The following is a 15,144-nucleotide window of genomic DNA, read 5'->3' as shown; positions in this document are numbered from 1 at the left end:
GATCATACTGAAAGTTACTAGGAATAATAGTATATCATTTATTGTGTTGGGGTCAGAAAATTTTCCTTGATGTCAAAGTTTCTCTTTTTAACCAGAATTGACTGCACTCTGACATGCATTAGATAAAGACAGTATGGAGTATTTGAATATCACTGCCAGAGTCTCTTTTATCATTAAGTAAGAGGATAACTTCATGCATACATTCATAGATGTGTCTGATTATAGAAATTCAAAAGGAAGATTATAACACAAAGTTTTTGAGATGACAATCCAGAACATTGTACCTAAGCCCAAGCTCAGCATGTAAGTCATACAAACAGTCTAAAAGAAGAACTTCACCAGAATGAAATCTGTTATTCGATTTGAGGAACATGTGTTGGGCTGAGAATTTGTGATGGGTGATTACCTGATTGAAACCAAAACATAAGTGTTCATAATGGAAGTAGTAATGGCCTGTTAAAGCTTTGAACTGAACTGTCTCATGTGACAATCTTAACAAGTTCAGTTGCAACAACTTATGTCCACAAAGAGCAAATTTCAAATCTAGCACACAGAGCAAACCTATTTTGAATCTTCAGAATTTATTTATTTAAAAAATTTGATTTTTAAGGTTGAATAACAAGTACAATGTTTTTGTTCTATTGATTTTTGTTTATTTTGAACTAGTTTTCGGCTTATTAAACCATCTTCAGGAAACAGCTGACTAGTGTCTTGAAGGGACACTGGCTCTTAGGTAACCAAACAATATAGGCAAAGATATAATCACTTACATACAGTGTTGTGCATCAAACTTGTTTCTTAATATTGAAGTTACACTATACATAGGAACAGTGTTAAGCAAAAGAAATAATTAAGCTACACATTATTCTACTAAACTGACTACTCTTCATTTATGTTGTGCAACAAACATGGTTTTTAACTTTGTAAACTAAACTTTAAGCAATGGACAGTTGCACACACAATAATTCAAATACATAACTGTACAATGTTACAGGTTATATGGTTATGATGCCATAGTTCGTGATGTCATGTCTTTCGTTGAGAGAGGAAAGTTGCCACTCACCATATAGTAGAGACGAGAGATGTTGAGTTGCGGTAGGCACAACAAAAAGATTCACACAATTATAGCTTTTGGCCATTAAGGCCTTTGTCAGCATTAGACACACATGCACACACACACACACACACTCACGCAAAAACAACTTGCAGTACCTCCATTCATTTCAGACCTACTAACTACCCGCAATGCCTCCACTTCGATAGCTGCCACTCATTCCATACCAAGAAGTCCCTTCTGTACAGTCTAGCCACCCATGCTCATTGCATCTGCACTGATGAGCAGTCTGTTTCAAACTATACCGAGAGTCTCACTGAAGCCTTCACTGACTGTAATTATGCTCCCAACCTTGTACAAAAACAAATCTCCGTGCCTTAGCTTTCCAGTCTCCACCACCTCACAAAGTCGCACAGTCCAGCCACAGAGGAGCATTCCCCTCATAACTCAGTACCATCCAGGAGTGGAGCAACGGAATTACATTCTCCACAAGAGTTAAATTACTTCTTGTCATGCCCTGAAATGGGAAATGTCCTTCCCACTATCCTTCACACACCTCCTACAGTGGTATTCTGATGTCCACCGAACCTACACAGTATACTCGTCCATTGTTACACAATCACGGCTCCTTATTGCCATCCAGTCACCACTCCCATCACGCACTGGTGCTATTGCTTGCAGTGTGGTTTCAGTTGTCCGAGACTGCAGACGTGTGTGCAAGTTGCGTTTGCATGAGTGTGTGTGCGTGTCTGTATATGCATCTATTGCTGACAAAGACCTTAATGGCCAAAAGCTATAATTGTGTGCATCTTTTTGTTGTGCCTATCGCAACTCAGCATATCCGCTATATGGTGAGTGGCAATTTTCCTTCTCTAATATTGTTGCATTCTGTCCTGGATTTTCCATTGTTTGATTGAGTGAATGCTAGTAACGTAAGTTGAGCAACAAGCATATTTTACATTGTAAATAACATTTTTATGCAATGGGCAGAATTAAACATAGTACATGGTTAAATACGCAATATTAAAGTATGTTGTTGTTGTTGTTGTTGTTGTTGTTGTTGTTGTTCTTCAGTCATGAGACTGCTTTGATGCAGCTCTCCATGCTACTCTATCCTGTGTAAGCTTCTTCATCTCCCAGTACCTACTGCAGCCTACATCCTTCTGAATCTGCTTAGTGTATTCATCTCTTGGTCTCCCTCTACGATTGTCACCCTCCACGTTGCCCTCCAATGCTAAATTTGTGATCCCTTGATGCCTCAGAACATGTCCTACCAACCGGTCCCTTCTTTCTGTCATGTTGTGCCACAAACTTCTCCCCAATCCTATTCAATACCTCCTCATTAGTTATGTGATCTACCCATCTAATCTTCATCATTCTTCTGTAGCACCACATTTCCAAAGCTTCTATTCTCTTCTTGTCTAAACTATTTATTGTCCATGTTTCACTTCCATACATGGCTACCCTCCATACGAATACTTTCAGAAACGACTTCCTGACACTTAAATCTATACTCGATGTTAACAAATTTCTCTTCTTCAGAAACACTTTCCTTGCCATTGCCAGTCTACATTTTATATCCTATCTACTTCGACCATCCATCAGTTATTATGCTCCTCAAATAGCAAAACTCCTTTACTACCTCTCATTTCCTAATCTAATTCCCTCAGCATCACCTGACTTAATTCGGCTACATTCCATTATCCTCGTTTTGCTTTTGTTGATGTTCATCTTATACCCTCCTTTCAAGACACTGTCCATTCCGTTCAACTGCTCTTCCAAGTCCTTTGCTGTCTCTGACAGAATTACAATGTCATCAGCAAACCTCAAAGTTTTTATATCTTCTCCATGGATTTTAATACCTACTCTGAATTTTTCTTTTGTTTCCTTTACTGCTTGCTCAATATACAGATTGAATCGGGGATAGGATACAACCCTGTCTCACTTCCTTCCCTTTCATGTCCCTCGACTATTATAACTGCCATCTGCTTTCTGTACAAATTGTAAATAGCCTTTTGCTCCCTGTATTTACCCCTGCCACCTTCAGAATTTGAAAGAGAGTATTCCAGTCAACATTGTCAAAAGCTTTCTCTAAGTCTACAAATGCTAGAAACCTAGGTTTGCCTTTCCTTAATCTTTCTTCTAAGATAAGTCGTAGGGTCAGTGTTGGCCTCACGTGTTCCAACATTTCTACGGAATCCAAACTGATCTTCCCCGAGGTCGGTTTCTACCAGTTTTTTCATTTGTCTGTAAAGAATTCGCGTTAGTATTTTGCAGCTGTGACTTATTAAACTGATAGTTTGGTAATTTTCACATCTGTCAACACCTGCTTTCTTTGGAATTGGAATTATTATATTCTTCTTGAAGTTTGAGGGAATTTCACCTGTCTCATACATCTTGCTCACCAGATGGTAGAGTTTTGTCAGGACTGGCTCTCCCAAGGCTATCAGTAGTTCTAATGGAATGTTGTCTACTACCGGGGCCTTGTTTCGACTCAGGTCTTTCAGTGCTCTAACGAACTCTTCATGCAGTATCATATCTCCCATTTCATCTTCATCCTTTTCCATTTCCATAATATCGTCCTCAAGAACATCGCCCCTGTATAGACCCTCTATATACTCCTTCCACCTTTCTGCTTTCCCTTCTTTGCTTAGAACTGCGTTTCCATCTGAGCTCTTGATATTCATGCAAGTGGTTCTCTTTTCTCCAAAGGTCTCTTCAATTTTCCTATAGGCAGTATCTATCTCTTACCCCTAGTGAGATAAGCCTCTACATCCTTACATTTGTCCTCTAGCCATCCTTGCTTAGCCATTTTGCACTTCCTGTCAATCTCATTTTTGAGACGTTTGTATTCCTTTTTGCCTGCTTCATTTAGTGCATTTTTGTATTTTCTCCTTTCATCAATTAATTTCAGTATCTCTTCTGTTACCCATGGATTTCTACTAGCCCTTGTCTTTTTACCTACTTGATCCTCTGCTGCCTTCACTATTTCATCCCTCAAAGCTACCCATTCTTTTTATACTGTATTTTTTTCCCCATTCCTGTCAACCGTTTCCTAATGCTCTCTCTGAAACACTCTACAACTTCTGGTTCTGCCAGTTTATCTAGGTCCCATCTCCTTAAATTCCCACCTTTTTGTAGTTTCTTCAGTTTTAATCTACAGTTCATAACCAATAGATTGTGGTCAGAGTCCACAACTGCCCCTGAAAATGTCTTACAATTTAAAACCTAGTTCCTAAATCTCTGTCTTACCATTATATAATCTATCTGAAACCTTCTAGTATCTCCAGGGTTCTTCCATGTATACAACCTTCTTTCATGATTCTTGAACCAAGTGTTAGCTTTGATTAAGTTATGCTCTGTGCAAAATTCTACCAGGCGGCTTCCTCTTCCATTTCTTAGCCCCAATCCATATTCACCTACTACGTTTCCTTCTCTTCCTTTTTCCTACTGTCGAATTCCAATCACCCATGACTATTAAATTTTCGTCTCCCTTCACTATCTGAATAATTTCTTTTATCTCATCATACATTTCATCAATTTCTTCATCATCTGCAGAGCTAGTTGGCATATAAACTTGTACTACTGTAGTAGGTATGGGCTTCGTGTCTATCTTGGCCACAATGATGCGTTCACTATGCTGTTTGTAATAGATTACCAACACTCCTATTTTCCTATTCATTATTAAAGCTACTCCTGTATTACCCCTATTTGATTTTGTATTTATAACCCTGTATTCACCTGACCAAAAGTCTTGTTCCTCCTGCCACCGAACTTCACTGATTCCCACTATATCTAACTTTAACCTATTTGTTTCCCTTTTTAAATTTTCTAACCTACCTGCCCTATTAAGGGATCTGACATTCCATGCTCCGATCTGTAGAACGCCAGTTTTCTTTCTCCTGATAACGACGTCCTCTTGAGTAGTCCCCGCCCAGAGATCCGAATGGGGGACTATTTTACCTCCGGAATATTTTACCCAAGAGTACGCCATCATCATTTAATCATACAGTAAAGCTGCATGTCCTCGGGAAAAATTACGGCTGTAGTTTCCCCTTGCTTGCAGCCGTTCGCAGTACCACAACAGCAAGGCCGTTTTGGTTAGTGTTACAAGACCAGATCAGTCAATCATCCAGACTGTTGCCCCTGCAACTACTGAAAAGGCTGCTGCCCCTCTTCAGGAATCACAAGTTTGTCTGGCCTCTCAACAGATACCCCTCCGTTGTGGTTGCACCTATGGTACGGCTATCTGTATCGTTGAGGCACACAAGCCTCCCTACCAACGGCAAGGTCCATGGTTCATGGGGGGTAAATAACATTTTTATGAAATGGGCAGTATTAAACATAGTACATGGTTAAATACGCAATATTAAAGTAATACAATATATATTCTTGAAGTTTCAGGTGTAAGGAATAGGAAATTATGTTGTTTTAAGTTTGAGTATCAGTATGTGCCATTGTGGCGGTTTGTGGGTATGTGGCAGGTTGATAGCATCGTGTGAAGCATAAAACGGGGATATGCTTCACATGATTGTATCAAGCAGCCACACACCCAAAAACAACCACAATGACACATACTGCTACAAAAAGTAAAACATAAAAGAATTGCCTATTCCTAAATCCACAGTCTTCATTTACATAAATTGTAATACTTTAATATTGTAATTTTAACTATGTACTATGTTTAATATTGCCCATTGCATAAAAATCAAACAATGGAAGATCCAGGATGGAATGTAACAATAATATGAGAAGGATAGTTGCTACTCACCATATAGTGGAGGTGCTGAGTCGCAGGTATGCACAACAAAAAGACTCTCACAATTATAGCTTTAGCCATTAAGGCCTTCGTCAATAATAGACACACAAATGCACACACACTCACACAAACACAACTCATGCACATGACTGTAGTCTCAGGCAACTGAAACCACACTGCAAGCAGCAGCACCAGTGCATGATGGGAGTGTGACTGGGTGGGAGTAAGGTGGAGGCTGGGGTGGGGAGAGGGAGGAATATTATGGTGAGGGGTGGCGGACAGTGAAGTGCTGCAGGTTAGATGTGTGGCAGGGGAGAGGTGCCGGGTGGGGGGGGGGGGGGGAGGAGGAAGAAGGAGAAAAGGAGAGAAATATAAAAAGACTGGGTGTGGTGATAGAATGACAGTGGTGTGGTGCTGGAGTGGGAACAGGGAAGGGGCTGGATGGGTGAGGACAGTGAATAACAAAGGTTGAGGCCATTAGGGTTGTGAGAATGTAGGATGTATTGTAGGGAATGTTCCCACCTGCACAATTCAGAAAAGCTGGTGTTGTGGAAGGATCTATATGGCACAGGCTGTGAAGCAGTCATTGAAATGAAGGATATCATGTTTGGCAGCGTGTTCAGCAACAGGGTAGCCCACTTGTTTCTTGGCCACAGTTTGTCGGTGGCCATTCATGTGGACAAACAGCTTGTTGGTTGTCATGCCTACATAGAATGCAGCACAGTGGTTGCAGCTTAGCTTACAGACCACATGAATGGTTTCACAGGTGGCCCTGCCTTTGATGGGATAAGTGATGTTAGTGACCGGACTGGAGTAGGTGGTGGTGGGTGGATGTATGGGACAGGTCTTGCAACTAGGTCTATTACAGGGATGTGAGCCATGGGGTATGGGATTGGGAGGAGGGGTTGTGTAAGGATGGATGAGAAAATTGTGTAGGTTTGGTGGACAATGGAATACCACTGCAGGACGAGTGGGAAGGATAGAGGGCAGGACATTTCTCATTTCAGGGCATGACAAGAGGTAATCGAAACCCAGGCGGAGAATGTAATTCAGTTACTCCAGTCCTGGATGGTACTGAGTTACTAGAGGAATGCTTCTCCGTGACAGGACAGTGTGACTTTGTGAGGTGGTGGGAGACTGGAAAGATACGACATGGGAGATTTGTTTTTGTACAACGTTGGAGTGATAATGAAGATCAGTGAAGCCTTCAGGTTCCCCTCGTAACTCAGTACCACCCAGGATTGGAGTAACTGAATTACATTCAGCACCAGGGTTTTGATTACCTCTCATCATGCCCTGAATTGAGAAATGTCCTGCCCGCTATCCATCCCACACCTCCCACAGTGATATTCCACCATCTACCGAACCTACACAATATACTTGTTCATCCTTACACAACCTCTGCTCTCAATCCCTTACCTCATGGCTCATACCCCTGTAATAGACCTAGATGCAAGACCTGTTCCATACATCCTCCTACCACCCCCTACTCCAGTCCGGTCACCAACATCATCTACCCCATCAAAAAGGCAGGGGCACCTGTAAAATCAGTCATGTGGTCTACAAGCTAAGCTTGAACCACTGTGCTGCATACTATGTAGGCATGACAACCAACAAGCTGTCTGTCCACGTGAATTGCCACTGACAAACTGTGGCCAAGAAACAAGTGGACCACCCTGTTGCTGAACATGCTGCCAAACATGATATCTTCATTTCAGTGGCTACTTCACAGCCTGTGCCATATGGATCCTTCCCATCAACACCAGCTTTTCTGAATTGCGCAGGTGGGAACTTTCCCTACAATACATCCTGCATTCCTGTAACCCTCCTGGTCTTAACCTTCGCTATTCACTGTCCTCATCCATGCAGCCCCATCCCTGTTCCCATTCCAGCACTACATTGCCGTCATTCCACCACCACACCCAGTCTTTTTATTTCACTCCTTTTCTGCTTCTTCCCCCTCCCCTCCCCACCTCTCCCGTGCCATCCATCTAATGTGCAGCACTTCACTGTGTGCCACCCCCACCATACTATCCCTTCCTCTCCCCGTCCCAGCCTCCTCCTTACCCCCACCTAGTCGCACTCCCATCAGGCACTGGTGCCGCTGCTTCCTGCAGTGTGGTTTCAGTTGCCTGAGACTACAGTCGTGTTTGCGTGAGTGTATGTGTATGTGTGTGTCTATTGTTGTCGAAGGCCTTAAGGGCTGAAAGCTATAATTGTGAGAGTCTTTTTGTTGTGCCTATCTGTGGCTCAGCATCTCCGCTCTATGGTGAGTGGCAATTTTCCATTGCATAAAAATGTTTTTTTATAATGTAAGACATGTTTGTTGTTCATCATAAGTTAGTAGTTCACTTAAATAATTCTCATCCAGTTCACGACCTCACAAACTATGGCACATAACTGTATAACCTGTAATACTGTTAAGAATATGTATTCTAATTATTGTGTATAATACTGTCTATCGTGTAAAGTTTAGTTTAAAGTGTTAAAAAACATGTATTTTGCACAACATAATGAAGAGTACTCACAGTTCCTCCGCCAATGACAAAAAAATAGTGTTATAACCATTTAACCTGTAATATTGTGTAGTTTAATTATTTTGTGTAACATTGTCCATTGCGTAAAGTGTAATTGCATAATTAAGAAAGAAGTTTGATGCACAACACACTATGTAAGTGATGTATCTTTGCCTATAATGTTTGGTCACCGAAGAATTAGTGTCCCTTCCAGACACTAGGCAGTTGTTTCCTGAAGAAGCCAAAAACTAGTTCAAAATAAACAAGAATCAGTAGAACAAAAACAGTGAACTTGTAATTGAACCTTAAATATGGAATTGCTCTACCAGGAAGTAATGGAAGAATCCATTAAGGAAGAGAAAAAGAGAGAGATATATTTGAGGACAAAATGTTGGTCATTTATTAACTAAGCACATGAACTTTCTTGTAATTTCCTTTTCAGTAATAAAAATAAAATACTTTCCTTGCTGACTAGTTTCTAACAATCATAGTTGTCCAGGTGGTGAGCCATTGTGTAGTGTGAAGTGCTCATATGTTGCATCATGCACATGGAGTTGTCCACCTAGCGGTTGATACTCTTTCACCATGTTATTCCAAAAGACCATCATTTAACAGAATTTCAAGGGACTGAAAAATAGCCAGTTCAATTTAATGAAGTTTGAATTAACAAGTTTATTTATAAAAATATACAATTTTTGAGTTCATTTTTTCTCTTATTAAGCTTACCAACGAATGAGTGTGCTTTATTTTTGTGACCTCTAAAGAAGAAGAAAAAATAACTACACTGTATAGGTACAATAGTATTTATGGCATTTTTTTAATTGACAAAGTGTATGTACATAATGTTAAACACATGTCAAGTTTTTCAAACATACATACATATTATGGAACAATACTGTAGCCATTGAACTAGTGTGTCATGTAATACAAGTTGTAATCAGAACTCATATTTTAGTTTACAGCAATCCTTATCCACTTCACATTTTACTTCTATAAATTAATTTGAAAAAAAAAAAAATCATTAATTGTTGTTTGTTGGACTGTTGGTCATAATATTATGGTATTCTCTAAAGCTACCATATCAAGAGCAGCCCAAAATGTCATGGAGACATCAGAAGTTGCAACAAATCTCCTGAGAACACCCAATTGCAGCTGCAGCTTCTTTTTTTTTTTTTGAGGGGGGGGGGATCATTCTTTATAGCCAATCTCTGAAGATAACAGGAAAGCATTATCATTATCTTCTGCATCATCAGCAGAACTGTTGACTGGTTCTTCAGGAGCACAGATGTTGTCTGCCTTTGTCCATTCTTCCATATTGACAGTACAAGAAAGCACAAACCAAGTGTAACCGTGCGGAAGAGCAACTGCGGACTCCAATTTTGTGTTCACATTATGAATAAGTTCAGATGTTGGATTGTTAGTTTCCTCTTCAGTTTCAGTGGCTTTATCAGTTCCTGTCCATGCTTTCTTAAAACAGTTAGTTATAGTCTCTTTGGTAATTTATCCCAAGCAGCAGGTATGTTGCAGTTAGCTTGCAGTGCATTCCAATGTGGAATTGTTTCCTGTAGTTCAGTTGCACTGATGGCAGCTCTGATTTATGCTTCTTCTGAAAACACAACAGTTAGCCCTCAGAACACACCCAGAAATTACCTTTTTCTGGATGATTTAACCAGCCTTTTCTTGAAGCCTAGGCCAGATTACAGAATTTGCTGTGACCGCATGTGTTGAACCATTCAAACAGTGAATCCTCCTTTTCTTTATGTTTAGCTGGTCTTGCTATTGCCACTAAATGAACAGCTTGCAAGACTTTCGCTATTTTTTGTCTTGAACTTATTATCAATGAGAGAGTAGACTTCAGAATCTGAAAGTGCATTGCAGCCTGTGTTTTAGTTTTCTCTGCATGTGCAGAATTTGCTGCTTTTTGTTTTAGTGTCAGAGCATTATGAGCTCATTATTGTATTGGTGGACTATTGCAAGTGATGAAGCAAAAGGAAAAAAAAACACATTCATTGATCACAAACAGGGACAGAAAGCTCTCTGGATTGTTGTAGGTTGCTCGCTGCATACGTTCTGCTGACCAGCCCCTCTTCTCCCCCATCCTTGAGCCTTGAGTCTTGTACTGTGGAAGTGAGCAGCATGCAGGCAATCAGGCCATTGTTGCAAAATTATTGTACAATACATTATTGAGAAAAATTACGTGAAATGTATAATGGAAAATACATGTAGTGCATATCAATGTAATTCGGCAGAGTTAACTGAGTTTTTGGTTTATCTGGTTTCAAAATAACGACAGTTTGCTGTACATAGGGAAAAAATTAGGAACCAGTTGCAGTTAATGAGACAATCTGAAATACAAGGAAAGCAGGATTTCTGGCACATGATGCAGCTCAAACTATAGTTATTAACCTTGTGCAGAGATGTTCCCTATTCTGTCTGTTGGAAAAAAGTATTGGAGACAATAAAAATCTGCCAAAATGTTTTGAAATCATTGTTTTATTGCATTATTAGCATACTGGACAAAATGTTAGTCCCCACCTTAAAAGAGCACTCTGGTCTCTTTGGAACACTGGAGACAGTGTAAAACTGGTGCCAGGCAATCATGTGAGTCCCCATAACTGACATAAGTTGTGGCAGTGAAGTGGTGTAAACGTGCCAGTCAGTTGCGTGGAATCAGTGCTGTAAGATGAACCAAGGCAGAGATGTGACAGAATGGCAGAAATGAGTTAAGGTTATGACCATACCATGAATAAAATTGCCAAATTTAGTAGTGTATCGACACAGGTTGTGCAGTGTATTTACAAGGATTGTTGTATGATTTGCAGATGAGTAACATGGTGTAAGAATAGTGATCATAACAAGACTCAAACCCACAGGAACCCTATGACATGTCTTGCCTTGTCAATGACAATTGATTTTTAAACCTGGTAGCAGTTCTTATTGTCAGTGAATGCAGATACACCTCAACTAGTTTCTGAGCAGACTGTATGCAATGGATCTTTGGAGTCAGGCACCAGACAAACAGTTATTGCTTACAATGGTAGATAAAGCTGCACATCTTCAATGTGCAAACAAGACAGAAACTGCACAATAATCGACTGGAGGCATTTAGTGGGGTCTAGCTAGTCATAATTTTGTCTCTTATCAAATGTTGAAACTCACTGAGTGTCCGAGCTCACATTCCAGTCAAAAATTTATGTAAAGTATCTTCTTCCTCTTCCATAATCTACTAGTAAATAACAACATAAGCAAAATCCAAGATAATCTCTATGGGTAGCATATTTATCAGCAGACGTCACATTTACCAACACTTTATTGCAACAAATCATACTAAAAGATTTGTTTAGAAGAGATCTTTATTGTTAGCTTTGCATATGTTAGCTTTGTTACAAGCTTAATGTTTTTAACATTTTCAATTCTAAACATGAGATGCTTAATGTTTTGTGTATGTTTAATCCACAATGTTTTCGTGACACCTTGGGTATTGTGCTGTGATTGGCTGACAGAACCAAACTGAGCAATCACCATGTTGAATTAAGTGTTTGAGTAGCTTGTCAGTTACGCAGTTGTTTGAACCATCACTGTTTTCAAAGCATCAAGTTGTTTTCCCAGAAAAAGAATTGGAATTAGCTGCAAATTTCTTTAAATTACAGTTTCCACACTTAATGTCATGAACTGAATGTGATGCATAGTCAAAAGGACTTCCTGAAAGCATCTGCTGTTTGACCTTATTCAGCTGGAAACATCACCATTTTGTAGTTGGTTCTTCATGTTCCAAATGATCATCAATGGCAAGTGAGACCTTAACATACTGAAGAGATGCTGCAAAGTGAGATACATATTCACTAGATTTCACTGCATCAATATTCCCTTGTTCATAAACAGAATGTCAATGAGGTGTGATTTTAGTAAAAAAAAAAAAAAAAAAAAAGACCCATTAAAGGAAATCTTTGCCTTGCAATAAATGCTTCATGATTTTACACCACTTTAATTTTCACCTGAACTCCACTTTTGAAGTCATTCATAACTGGAACACTTTCGTAACGCTGAGCTGTCAGTTTTTCAGGCGTTTCATTTTGTCTGCCTTGCTGAGAACAGTTACTGTTACATAATATGCAATGTGTCTTTCTGATTTTACAAAGGAAATAAATCTTTCATTTATATTTGGCAGGAACTCATCCCAAATTATTAGGACCAGTTGTGACTGATTTGGGAAGTCAGTGGTTTCATCAAACTTCGATTGCAAGGGGAAATTTGTTAGCCTTTTTTTTCCCACTCTTGATGAGATTGAGGCATTCCTCATAAACTATCATAAATTAATTCCAGGAGTTCATTTTAAATTGTTTTGAACAGACCTAAGTAACTTGATTTTTTTTAAATGTGTTGCATCAAGATGCCATCCCACTCTGAAATTAGACCGAGTAGCCCTCAGAAAATTCCTGTGATCCTGGTATTTTGTGTTTATTTTCGCTCCGTAAGAGAAGCTCAAATTTGCCTCAAGATTTGATGCAGTCTATAAGTTCACCCAGTTTATACTGGTTCTTTGGCACATTTTCAGTGTGTTTCTCTATATTAAGGCAGTAAGCACTACATAGTTGACACTTCTTTGTGTAAAAACTCTTTAAGGTTGTGATACTATTCTCAGTCCACATTCTATCAGTACAATTTGTAACAAGTCAAGTGAAACAGAGAATTGAATTTTTTCACTTCACAACAACACCACAACCACTTAGCTGTATTATACATCCCTTTGTTGGAAATTGCATACATATCTTTGCCTTTGTTTACACTGTGTTTGTTCTGATTGATGTTCAGATTGGGCCTGTATGCACCTAATTCCTTGACTTTTGTCCTAAGTTTATGTTCAAAATTTTTGTGTAATAAATTGCACACTGCATTCATATTGTGCTGTTTTCAGACCCACAGGATGATCATCATCATCAGTTATCTGCTATATTAGCAGGTCCTTTACCTCTCCATTTTCTGCGATCCATTGCTTCCTTCTTAAGGCTGCTGTATGTCGTACCGTCCATCATGTCATCCAGTATCTGGAATCTCTTCCTTCCTCGCTTCCTTTTCCCTTCTACATAACCTTCTAAAACTGTTTTTATCAGTCCGTCATTCTTTCTTAATATATGCCCAATCCAATTTCTTTTTCTTTTCTTTATTACATCTAGTAACTGTCTTTTCTCTACCACTCTTCTCAGTACCTCTTCATTTCTTACTCTGTCCATCCAACTTATTCTTTCCATCATCTGTCATGTCCAGATCTCAAAAGCCTCCAGCCTGCAGTCTCCACAGGATGATATACTGCAGTAATTCACAACAAAACAAAACTCACTAGCACAATACATTCATAAAAGAAACATGCTAATAACACACTATATCCAACAAACACTGTCAGCAAGCAAGGAAACTGAAGTTTCCTATAATCATTAGTGAAACCCTCACTATATGGGTACACATTACCGTATTTTAGTATATTCTACCTTTAGAATCTTATTCCTACAGTGGATAAAATTGCTAATCCCAGAATCAGAGCACTACCTAAAACACTATGAAAACATTAATACTAAATGTTGATTAATGACATAGCAAAGCATAATTGAGATGTACAGAGACAAGAATTAAATAGCGAAGTTTCAGCTACAGTGGAATGTGAAAATAGTGTGGAAATTGGCAGGGCACTCTTAAGCTGTACAATCAGTACCTTCATGGTGCCCATAACTGCTGTTCTCTGAAGAAGCCACGCCTGCAAATGTCATTCCAAGGCACAACCTAATGACTAGCTACTACCTGTTCAAAAAACATCGCGCAGTTTCAGCAGTTCCACAGATGTTAACTGTCATTATTTAAATTAATGTGTGAAATGCATTCTGATGATTTAAATTCTATAATATATTATTGTAAAATGCATTTTAATATATATTTTAGGGGGGCTCCATGTGAGAGACTAACTGCAAGCCAATCTTGGTTTGCACAATAATATTTTTACTTGTATGTTTGACAATTGAGAAACTTACCTGATTATTGGACTATTAAAGGGGGATATCAGGGAACTTTTCAGGATTCTACAATAAGTGGATAAGGATAAGAGGTTGTAAATGCTAATTTTTTTTTGACAGCTCATAAATATTGTGCTTTGGAGGATCATCAGAATGATGATTTTTCTGGAAAACCTAGAATTTTCAGGAATTACATTTTACATGGAAATATCTGGGTACCTCAGGGAATTTCATAAACTCTCAGGGTTCTGTCTTTTAGTCTAGCATTTTAATTTTATTTTATTCAGCTTTATAAATAACAAATTTTAAAGTACTTAATGTTTCAAAGTGGGGTGATTAAGTGTGTTAATTACATGAATAATTCCCTATAAATTATTGATGTTTGAAAAGTGCAGTTAAACTACTACTTATTGGCTAGTATGTCTCAGCCTTGAGGACAGAAACAACAGTACTGTGATGTGAGATGCCCTCATCCCACCCCGCTTTTCCTGTTACTTTATTAGGAGCTTCATATGGTATCATCTTCTTTCCCATACCTGGAATTCTTTTTCAAGTGTGAGTAACCACCCTGATCATGAATGTGCAGCTTGAAACTGTGGAGATTGTCCAGTTTCCAAAGATGCACCTAGTGCCTTCTTAAACATTTTGCTGCTCAGTAAAGATATTGCTTCACTGCTGAAGATAAATTTATCACATAACAGCCCTCTTCTGTAAGCACTGGAAATTGCCTTCAAAATTTCAAACTCTCAGCTGTATCATTAAGCATGAACATGTGTTTGAGCTACAAGTTGTAAATGTTCTGCTACTGCCATT

The 15,144-nt window shown here is 39.0% G+C and overlaps 1 protein-coding gene across 1 annotated transcript in view; it reads left to right on the top strand.

The window, feature by feature from the left end:
* Positions 1-15,144, top strand: part of LOC126198939 (WD repeat-containing protein 81-like) — a 302,041-nt gene that overhangs the window by 212,444 nt on the left and 74,453 nt on the right. The window lies entirely within an intron of this gene.

Source organism: Schistocerca nitens, chromosome 8 (assembly GCF_023898315.1).
Source record: "Schistocerca nitens isolate TAMUIC-IGC-003100 chromosome 8, iqSchNite1.1, whole genome shotgun sequence".
Taxonomy (NCBI): domain Eukaryota; kingdom Metazoa; phylum Arthropoda; class Insecta; order Orthoptera; family Acrididae; genus Schistocerca; species Schistocerca nitens.
The sequence above is the reverse complement of the archived record's forward strand: the minus strand, read 5'-3'. Positions and strand labels throughout refer to the sequence as shown.